Source organism: Mandrillus leucophaeus, unplaced genomic scaffold (genome assembly GCF_000951045.1).
Source record: "Mandrillus leucophaeus isolate KB7577 unplaced genomic scaffold, Mleu.le_1.0 Scaffold28, whole genome shotgun sequence".
NCBI classification, from domain to species: Eukaryota; Metazoa; Chordata; class Mammalia; order Primates; family Cercopithecidae; genus Mandrillus; species Mandrillus leucophaeus.
The window spans coordinates 3298063-3308421 of record NW_012102920.1 but is presented as its reverse complement, the minus strand read 5'-3'; the positions used below and the strand labels follow the sequence as shown (position 1 = coordinate 3308421).

At 50.5% G+C, this 10359-nt stretch overlaps 1 protein-coding gene across 1 annotated transcript in view; it reads right to left on the bottom strand.

Annotated features, from left to right (window-relative positions):
• The window catches only part of EHMT1 (euchromatic histone-lysine N-methyltransferase 1), a 184275-nt gene that overhangs the window by 136320 nt on the left and 37596 nt on the right, over positions 1–10359 (bottom strand). The window contains exon 2 of the mRNA XM_011985185.1: positions 2355–2418. The gene's annotated coding sequence lies outside the window, so the exon portion shown is untranslated. The remainder of the gene's footprint in view (positions 1–2354; positions 2419–10359) is intronic.

The following is a 10359-nucleotide window of genomic DNA, read 5'->3' as shown; positions in this document are numbered from 1 at the left end:
CTTGCAGTGAGCCGAGGTCACGCCACTGCACTCCAGCCTGGGCAACAGAGCGAGATTCTGTCTCAAAAAAAAAAAAAAAAAAAAATTAGAGTGGTGTGGTGGCTCACACCTATGGTCCCAGCATACTTGGGAGGCTGAGGTGGTAGGACTGCCTGAGCCCAGGAAGATGGAGGTTAGAGTAAGCCATGATCACACTCCAGCCTGGATTACAGAGGGAGACCCTGTCTAAAGAAAAGAATATCCTACAATAAACTCTCACATTTAAAGCCAACTGATTTTCAACGAGGGTGCAAGAACAATTCAATGGGGAAGAAAAGTATTTTCCATAAATGTCACTGGGACAACTGATTATCAACTTGCAAAAGAATAAAGTGGGACCCCCACTTCAAACCACAGACAAAAATTAACTCAAAATTGATCGAAAACCTAGATAAAAGAGATAAAACTCCAAGAAGAAAAAAAAACAAATATAAATCTTTGTGACCTTCTATTAAGTAATGATTTCTTAGGTGTTAGAACAAAAGCACCAGCAACTGAAAGGAAAAAAAAAAAAAAAAACAGGTAAGTTGGACTGCATCAAAATTAAAAACATTTGTACTTCAAAGGACATCATCAAGAAAGGGGAAAGACAAGCCACAGACTGGAAGAAAATATCTGCAAATCCCATGGCTGATAAGGGACTTCTGCTTATATAAAGAACTCTGAAAACTCAACAATAAAAATCAATCCAATTTGAAATCACAGGATCTGAAGAGATATTTCTCCAAAGAAGATCTAAAGGCGGTCAATAAGTACATGAAATGATGCTCAACATCACTGGCCATCAGGAAAACGCAAACCAAAACCACAAAGAGATGCCACTTCACACCTGCCAGAACAGCCACAGACACTAAGAAATGGTGGCGAGGACGTGGAGAACCTGGAGCCCTTCACAACTGCTGCAGGGAAAGCAAGATGGGGCAGCCACTGTGGGGGTCCAGCAGTTCCCCCAGGGTGCATCAGGCCGTGGCTCAGCGGCAGTGGGTAAGGAAACAGGGCACAGGCAGAGCCTAAAGGGTAATGGAATAACCTGGTGCCTGTGGCATCTGATGTCATGTAGGAAACAAGTTCCACTAGAAAGGCCAAAGGAGGTATGACCAGGGGGAGAAGAGGGAAGAGCAGGAGGGCACTGGAGCCAACAGAAGAAACAGTTCAAAGACACAGAAAGGACGGCAACAGGAAGGGGCCAAAGAATAGGAAGAAAACACCCAGTCAGGCTGCAGGAGGTGGATGGCACGGGAGGTGGGGGCAACCCTGGAGGGTCGGCTGGGAGTGGCGGCAGAGGCAGGCAGCGGTCAGAGCAGTGCACAGCCGGTGGGTGGACAAGCACCCACAAGCACAGAGAGGCCGTCTACGGTGAAAGGACACGGCAGGGGCCACAGCCCACAGTCCATGAGGGGCCAGGCCTTGCTCGCTGTCTGGAGAGGTGTGGACTCCAGCTGGGAGAGCCTCAGGCAAGTCCTGTGCCGGACCTGCTCCCACAGCCGCCAGCCTCATGGGTCCAGCCGAACACCGCTCTCCCTTCACTGTGGACAGCACAGCGCGTCTGGCGCCACGTGCCCTCATTTCCTGGGGGCGCTCTCGGTGGTGCAAGCTCTACAACAACATCCGAACCCTGAAGACGAACCCTGAAGCCTCACGTGTGCACCACGCCTTGCAGAGGGGTGCAGCCCCGCCAACTCCCCTCACCCCAACTCCCCTCCTCCTAACTCCCCTCACCCTGCCTCTCTGCAGACACTTGCTTCCATACCGCTCCCTCCACCTCCTGGTGACCACTGCCGTTCTCCAAGTCTCTGCCATAAAATTGGAGTCATGCAGTTTTGGCCCTTTGGGTCTGGCCTCCTTCACTTAACAAACCGTGCATAAGCTTCATCCACGGTGCGGTGTGAGTCACGCTGTGTGCTCTTCTGGGCTGCTGACCGCTGTCCCACTGTGTGGATGCACCACAATCTGTTCATCCAGCTCCTTATCAACTGAGGACACCGGAGTGTCTCCGGTTTTTGGTGACGTGAACAATGCTGCTATAAACATTTGTGTGGCCACTCACTTTTAATTTTCTGGGTGTACTTTAAGACAAGGATATGCAGGATTTTTGCTTTTCATACTTTGACAAATGTGTTCCTTTTCCGGCAGAGCTTTTGTGTGTGTCTGTGCAACTGTGTCTACGTAGGAATGGGATACATTAGAAACTACAACATAAACCTAGGTAAAGCAAAGAAAGTCAGAAGACGGGGACAAATAAGAGAGGAAGAACAGCAGGTTTTCTAGTCTGGAGGGAGGCGCTGCTCCTGTCCCTCGGTGCACACCGCCCTCACCTTCTCCCAGCAGCTCGGTTTTCACACAGCAATCCTGCTGAGGCTCCCCCCTCGCCGGAACTGCCTGTTAGAGAGAAACAACAGACGTCAGCCGGGTTCAGCGGGAGGCCGCTTTTCCAAATGGACATCATTTGGAAAAAGTCAAAAAATCTTCGTGACAACATTCACTATGAGCTGCTGGACAGTCACTCCTCCTGCCAGCTGGCTACAGTCGCCTCCAGAAGAACTGACATTCAGAATACAGCCCAGGGAAACTTCTCCTGTATTTCTATTTTTGGAGACAGTTTTTTAACAGTAAGAACACATTCGTGTATTATTTACATAATTAGATATCTGAAATATTTTGGCTCTGTTACAGGAATGTTACAATTTATTTCAAAATGCATTCTGCTGCTGACAATAACTCACATATTTCAAATGTCCAACCTCCTACAAAAAATTATAGAAATAAATCAAGAAAATTCAGTAGGAAACTTAAATCACTAAATGTTTGAGATTAAGCATCTACTATGTAGCGTTATATATTATACAAGGCCTCTTAAAATTTTTTTTTTTGTTGAGACAGAGTTCACTCTCTTGTCCAGGCTGGAGTACAGTGGCGCGATCTCGGCTCACTGCAACCTCTGCTTCCACAGTTCAAGCGATTCTCAGGCCTCAGCCACCCAAGTAGCTGGGACTACAGGCGCCCACCACCACGCCCGGCTAATTTTTGTGTTTTCAGTAGAGATGGGGGTTTCGCCATGTTGGCCCGGCTGGTCTCAAACTCCTGGTCTCACGTGATCTGCCCGCCTCGGCCTCCCAAAGTCCTGGGATGAGAGGTGTGAGTCACTGCACTTGGGTGGTACTGGGACGTAATTTTTTTTTTAACAAAAAAATCCTTGCCTCCAAGAAGCTTAGAGTCTGGTTGGAGAAGTGAACATAAACACAAAAAACGCTCCTAGCCAGGCCCCTCCTGACGCAGAAGCAGGGCCACGGAGTCCATGAGGAGACGGCAGGGAATCTGCAAATGCCCCGCCCACAGCTGGGGGCTTCGGAAGAGGGCTGCTGACCGCTCTGGGCAGTCTGAGAGGCCAGACTGCAAGTGGGAACTGTCAGGCTGACACCCCAGCCTGGTGATGTGATACTGGAGAAACCCCTCTGCTGAGGCCACTGGAAGCTGGAAGTGGGCAGGAAGCCTCGGGGGCAGATAAAACAGCAACAAGTGAGCGAGGCACACCTGGGGCTCCAGGAGTCCACGACCAGACGAGGAGATGCAGAGACCTGCCCGAGGTCACCAGGAGCAGCCAGTCAGACAGCTGCAGGAGACCAACCACGCCGTTTCCATCTTTGACTATCAACAAGTAAAAAGCATAAGAGGTTGCAAAAACCTGGGTGTCCAGCGTCTGGGTGAGAAAACACGTCAACAACGGGGCCTCTCAACGGACGCCTCCGCCCCACAAAGCAGACACCAGGCCAGCCCCTACCTGTGCCCAGATGTGGCTACTGCTTTTCAGGGCTCAGATCCCTGACCTGGGGGCCTCCGGGCTGACTTGGTAACACCTGACTTAACTGCATCACCTTCCCAAGGAGCTGGTCTTAGCAACGGTGCACAGCCCGCCCCATCACGGTAAGGCAGGGAGGCCCAGGTATCCACCTCCCACCCCCGATCTCCCACTGCCAAGCCGGGGCCAGGCAGCCCAGCTGCTCGTGCCAGCCCTCGAACATGCAGGGCACGCTACCTTTCCTGGTCCATCACAGCTGTATGCCAGCCAGCTCAGCCTGCACTCTTCACACCTACCCACAACAGGAGTTCTCCGGGGACCCCTGCAATCCTTCCAGGAGTCCAGGAGGTCAAACCTATTTTCATAATAATACCAGGACCTCAATTTTCTTTTTCACTGTGTTGATATTTGCGCAGACGGTACCCAAGCGGGGGTATCAGCCCCTTAGCATCGACCAGGTCAGGACACCAAAGTGTACACCAGCAACTGAACTCTTGACCACTACGCACTTGGGGGGCTTGCCTGAGAACGCCCTGAATGAGGCAGTGAGATGATGGCCTCTGAGCGCAGCTCTCCAGTGTTCTACATCAGAGGAAGGGGGCAGGCAGCAGGCCAGGCGCAATGGCTGGGTGGAACCCGAAGCTTTCCTCACTCATAGAGCATCTTCACTTAAAAGAACAACTGGCAAAATCTATGCTACTCAGACTTGGATATGCCACTCAGGCCGGGACATGCCGCTCAGGCCTGGACATGCCACTCAGATCTGGACCTGCCACTCAGGCCTGGACTTGCCACTCAGGCCTGTATATGCCACTCAGACCTGGATATGCCACTTAGACCTGGACCTGCCACTCAGACCTGGACCTGCCACTCAGGCCTGGACTTGCCACTCAGACCTGGATATGCCACTTAGACCTGGACCTGCCACTCAGACCTGGACCTGCCACTCAGACCTGGACCTGCCACTCAGACCTGGACCTGCCACTCAGGCCTGGATATCTGGCAGACATTTCCACAAAACAGAGTGAGCCTCAAAGAAAACAACCAGTAGTATCTGTTGCCAGTGTTAAAACTCTACCTTTTGAATTTTCGAAACACACGTAAATGTGTATCCGTCCCTACGAGCTTGAAAGTTTCCCGCAGTTATGACTTTTCTTATTACATGAAAGGTATCATTAGTGACTACGATTTTTGATACCATATAATAAAACGTGTCAACATGGGGAAGATCTTCATAACAAGGTGAGCCAACATTCCCCAAACGCCCAGTGCCTAATATTCAAAATCACGCACGGGCAAAAGATGCATCCAGACGGGCTTTAACGCCACAGAGGAAGAAGGCCACTGGCACAGTTTCACCTTGTTGAGTCTTGGTGCCGTATCGAAGCAGAACAGCTGCAATTATCTGAAAAGATATCAAAATACTTCTCCCTTGCCAACCACAGTCTATGTAAGGCCAGATTTTCTCCTATCAGACAGTATCACCTCAGGCTGGGTGCAGAAGCCGATCTTAAATCCAGCTGTCTCTTGGATTAGCCAGACGTGACAGAGACGGACCAACATGGAAAACAATGCCACCCAACTGAGTTTTTTCATTCAGAGAAAGTACTTTTCATAGACACTGCTGTTTTCCCTAACATGTAAATAAAATGCTATGTGTTTATTATTTTTTAAAAATTATGTGATTTTTAACTTTTCAATTTTCATTTCCTTTACAGTATCCATCATCAGATACAGCCCAATTAAAAAGAGCCCTCTGGGGTCCTCAATACTTTTAAGACTAGGGCCTTGAGGCCCACCAAAGACACCTGCCCGCCACGGCACAGCTCTGCCGACAAGGTCTCCTGGCCTGAGATGAGCCCGGGTGGAGCATGGCAGGCAGACCTCGTGAAGCTGCTGGGGTCTACAGACATTTTCGGGCATGAGCTGTGGCCCTCACATGCTGTCCCCTCCTGAAGGCACCTGCCAAACCCCACTCCATCTCACAGTCCTTATCACCACCACCAGCCACAAATCCTACCCATGAAATTAAGTTGTATAATCTTTTGAAAAAATGTTTAAGAATGCTATGTAACACACTACCAAATAATGTCTAGAATTATCCACTATTCTGCTGTGTGTCCAATTCAACTGCACTCAGGAATCCTCTGACAAGCGCTGACCAACAAGCCAGTCCTCACACCAGTGTTAGGTCCAGAAACACAGCACAGACGCCTCTGGCTGGTCGGTAGCATCCCCAGTGCTCCCTTCCATTAAGGGACAGCTGAGGACGGCCCAGGGCAGAGGTGAAAGGAAAAGGGGACACCAAGGAGGAGGAGGGAGGACCGGCAGAAGCAGATAGAGCAAGTTCTGCAAGGCAGTGGCTCCACCCTCTCCTCCAGAACCACGACCTCTCCTGACTTCCAGGAGGCTTGGGAAGGTTTTCTCCTAGCAAGGGATGCTGCTTCTGTGGCCCAGGGGCTGCCCCTCGGGGCTGACGCATCACAAGCTGGCTTCGGAGAACAGCCCTGGGAGCAGTACTGCCAAGTCTCCTTAGGGCTGATGGATTCTAGGAGTTTATGAAACCTCCCGATTAAGAACAAATTAGTTTACAATACAAATGTAAATGACAGGCTGGGTGCCCTGGCTCATGCCTGCAATCTCAGCACTTTGGGAGGCCGAGGCGGGTGGATCACAAGGTCAGGAGTTCGAGACCAACATGGCAAAACCCTATCTCTACTAAAAATATAAAAGTTATCCGGGCGTGGTGGCGGGCGCCTGTAATCCCAGCTACTCAGGAGGCTGAGGCAGGAGAATCGCTTGAACCCGGGAGGCGGAGGTTGCAGCGAGCCAAGATCGCACCACTGCACTCTAATCTGGGTGACACAGAAAGACTCCGTGTCAAAAATAAATTTAAAAGGAGAGGAAGAGCTCCTATTCGTAACAGTGACAGAAATGCTGTCTCATCTCAATCATTCAGCCTAGCACATTATTCCTTCTCCTTGATCTAAGCAAAACGAAATGAATTAGTTAAAACAAAACTGTGTTTTATGTATCCTAAATCGAGACCTTTCCACTGACAACATCCACCTAGCGGGAGGGAGCCAGCCGCAGGGACTCAGACCCCGCACCGCAGAAGCTCCGCCCAGTCCAGGAAGCGTGGCCAGGAAATTCCAGAAAAAAATCATCTGCATTTCCCTCAGGAGCCCCAACCTGCAACTCCCCCAGACGGCCCAGGATCCCACCGACGCCCAGGCCAGGCCAGCTCCATGTGCCCTGCCCTGCCATGGCCCCGTGTGCCTTGACTGGCAGAGCCCAGCCCCGCCCCTGAGGATGCCACGCCCCTAGAGACGCCCCCCCACCCACGAGGCAGAGGAGCCCAGGCAGAGGTCAGGGGTCCAGGTCCACCCCAGGAAGAATGGCCTGGACCTTCCCCACCTCGCAATTCGGAAGTCCAGGAGAGGGAGGCATTGCAACTCACTTTTCAGAGGTTGACAGGAGCTCCAGAGCCATGAGGAGAGGAGGGGACCGTGGGCCTCTCTTGGTCAGTACAGGTGCCAGGGCAGGGCTGGTCCAGACCCCACAGCCCCAAGACTGCCACAGGCCTCTAGGGCCCCAAGATCCCATAGCCCTCTAGGGCCATCCCCCAACCTCACAGCAACAAGAGACAGAGTGCAGTGCCTACTCCAAACCTACCCGGGGAGGACAGCAGACCTGGGGCTTCTCGCTCAGTCAGGAGATCCCTCCTCCCCTTCCACGTGGGTTGCACCTGCTAACCACAGAGCCAGCCCGACCTCTGCGCCCGCCCAGCAAAACGACCAGTCCATTTCCACCTGAGCAACAGACCTTGTGTTTTTAGTGTCACAATTTGTGCACAATGTAGAGTAGACACCAGGATGGCGGGTAAGAGAACAAAACTAGTGTGTGCAAAGCATGAACAGGAAGCATGCACACATTCCAACTCCGAAACACTGGCTTCAGTACTGGCCACTTAAAAATCACATTACGACAAGTCCAGAAAAACCCAGCTCCTTGAAGGTTCTTCTTATCCTCAGTACATTTGCCCAAACTCAAGAACTTTCAGGAGATTTCATGTCCGACTTCCAAACTCAAGTTAAATGAACTCCCAGGCCGGAGCAGTGGCTCATGCCTGTAATCCCAGCATTCTGAGAGGTCAAGGCTGGAGGGCTGCTTGAGCCCAGGAGTTCGAGACCAGCCTAGACAAAACAGTGAGACCCCATCTCTACAAACAACTTTCAAAAATTAGCCAGAGGTGGTGGCACACACCTGTAGTCCCAGCTACTTGCGAGGCTGAGGTGGGAGGTTCCCTTGAACCCAGGAGGTCGAGGCTGCAGGGAGCCGTGGTTGGACCACTGCACTCCAGCCTGGGCGACAGAGGAAGACCCTGTCAAAAGAAGAAAAAATAGAAAAGGGAGGGAGGGAGGGGAGAAAGAAGGGAAGGAAAGGAGGAAAGAAATAAAAGGAAGGAAGGAACAAAGAAAGGAAGGAGGGAAGGAAAGAGAGGAAGAAAGAAAGGAAAGGGAAGAAAAGAAAGAAGGCAGGAAGGAAAGGAGGGAGGGAAGGAAGGAGGAAGGTAAATTCCCTCCCAGAGACTGGGATTTCCAGGAATTCTGATGCTTCTTTCAATTAAAGGGCTTTTTAAATACAAAATCCTAAATAAAAAGATAAAAGGATGAAAGTAAAGAGAGGACACCAAGCAGCAATAATGAAGATTCTTGCAAACTGAACTGAAGGACCAAGACAAACGGCCAAGGGATGTACCCAAGGATACTCCTCTCTGAATAAAAATACACAACTCATTTTAGTCCTAAAACTCTGTTCTTCTTAAATACCATTAAAAAAAAAAAAACCACTATCTTAAATGTCCTTATTTTTTAAAATTAAAACCAACAGAAAATCCTCAGAATCTACGACCAGGGCAAGGCCAGAAGCCTCCAGTCTTGGTCCTGCTTGTTTATGAGAACCAAGTGGCCCAGTCCTTCCCTCCAAGTCCCGAGCTCGGTGAGCTCCTCCCTCCCCCACATTTCCCTACAGGCTGCGGAGCTGACGTCATATCATAACCTCACTGTTTACAGACACATAGTGATATGGTTTGGCTCTGTGTCCCCACCAAAATCTCATGTTGAACTGTAATCCCAAATACTGGGGAAGGGGCACGACAGGAGGTGACTGGACCACGGGGGCAGACGTCCCCCTTGCTGTTTTCGTGATAGATCTCACAAGATCTGGTTGTTGGAAAGTGTGTGGCACTTCCTCCTTTGCTCTCTCTTCATCCTGAGGGTCAGGTAAGATGTGCTCGCTTCCCCTTGGCCCTCCCACCATGATTGTAAGTTTCCTGAGGCCTCCCTAGAAGCAGAAGCCTACACAGTCCAAGGAACCACGAGCCGATCAAACCCCTTTTCTTTATAAATTACCCAGGCTTAGGTATGTCTTTATAGCAGTGTGAGAACAGACTAATAAAGAAAATTGGCACTAGAGAAGTGAGGCATTGCTATAAAGATACCGAAGCAGCTTTGAACTGGGTAATGGGCAGAAGTTCGAACAGTCTGAAGGGCTCAGAAGAAGACGGGAAGTTTGGAACTTCCTACAGGCTTTTTGAATGGTTTTGACCAAAATGCTGATAGTGATATGGACAATGAAGTCCAGGCTGAGGAGGTCTCAGATGGAGATGAGGAACCTATTCGGAACTGGAGTAAAGGTCGCTCTCGCTTCAGCAAAGAGACAGGCGGTGCTGTGCCCCTGCTCTAGGGACCTGTGGAACTTTGAACTTGAGAGAGATGATTTAGGGTATGTGGTGGAAGAGATTCCTAAGTAGCAAAGCAGTCAAGATGTGGCCTGGCTGCTTCTAACAGTATCACTCATGTGCATGCACGAAGAGAGTATCTGAAACTGGAACTTATATTTAAAAGGGAAGCACAGCATAAAAGCGTGGAAATTTTGCAGCCCAACCATGTGGTAGGAAAAAAAGCCCGTTTTTCAGGGAAGGAGTTCAAGCCAGCTACAGAAATTTCCATGAGGAGCTGAATGTTAATAGCCAAGACAATGGGGAAAATGCCTCGGAGACCTCTGCAGCAGCCCCTCCCATCACAGGCCTGGAGGCCTAAGAAAGAAGAATGGTTTTGTGGGCCAGGCCCAGGGCCCTGCTGCTCTGTGCAACCTCAGTACATGGTGTCCAGCATCACAGCCACTTCAGCTCCAGCGGTGGCTGAAAGCACCCCAGATACATCTCAGGACACTGACCTAAAGGGTGCAAGCTGGCAGCTACCAAGGCTTCTACATGGTGTTAACCCAGCGGGTGGCGCACAGGGCAAGAGTTGAGGCTTGGGAGCCTCCACCTAGATTTCACAGGATGTATGGAAATCATCTATACATCCGTGGTGGCGCACGCCTGTAATCCCAGCTACTCAGGAGGCTGAGGCAGCAGAATCACTTGAGCCTGGCGGAGGTTGCAGTGAGCTCCACTGCACTCCAGCCTACGTGACAGAGTGAGACTCTGTCTCAAAAAAAAAAAAAAAAAAAAAAAA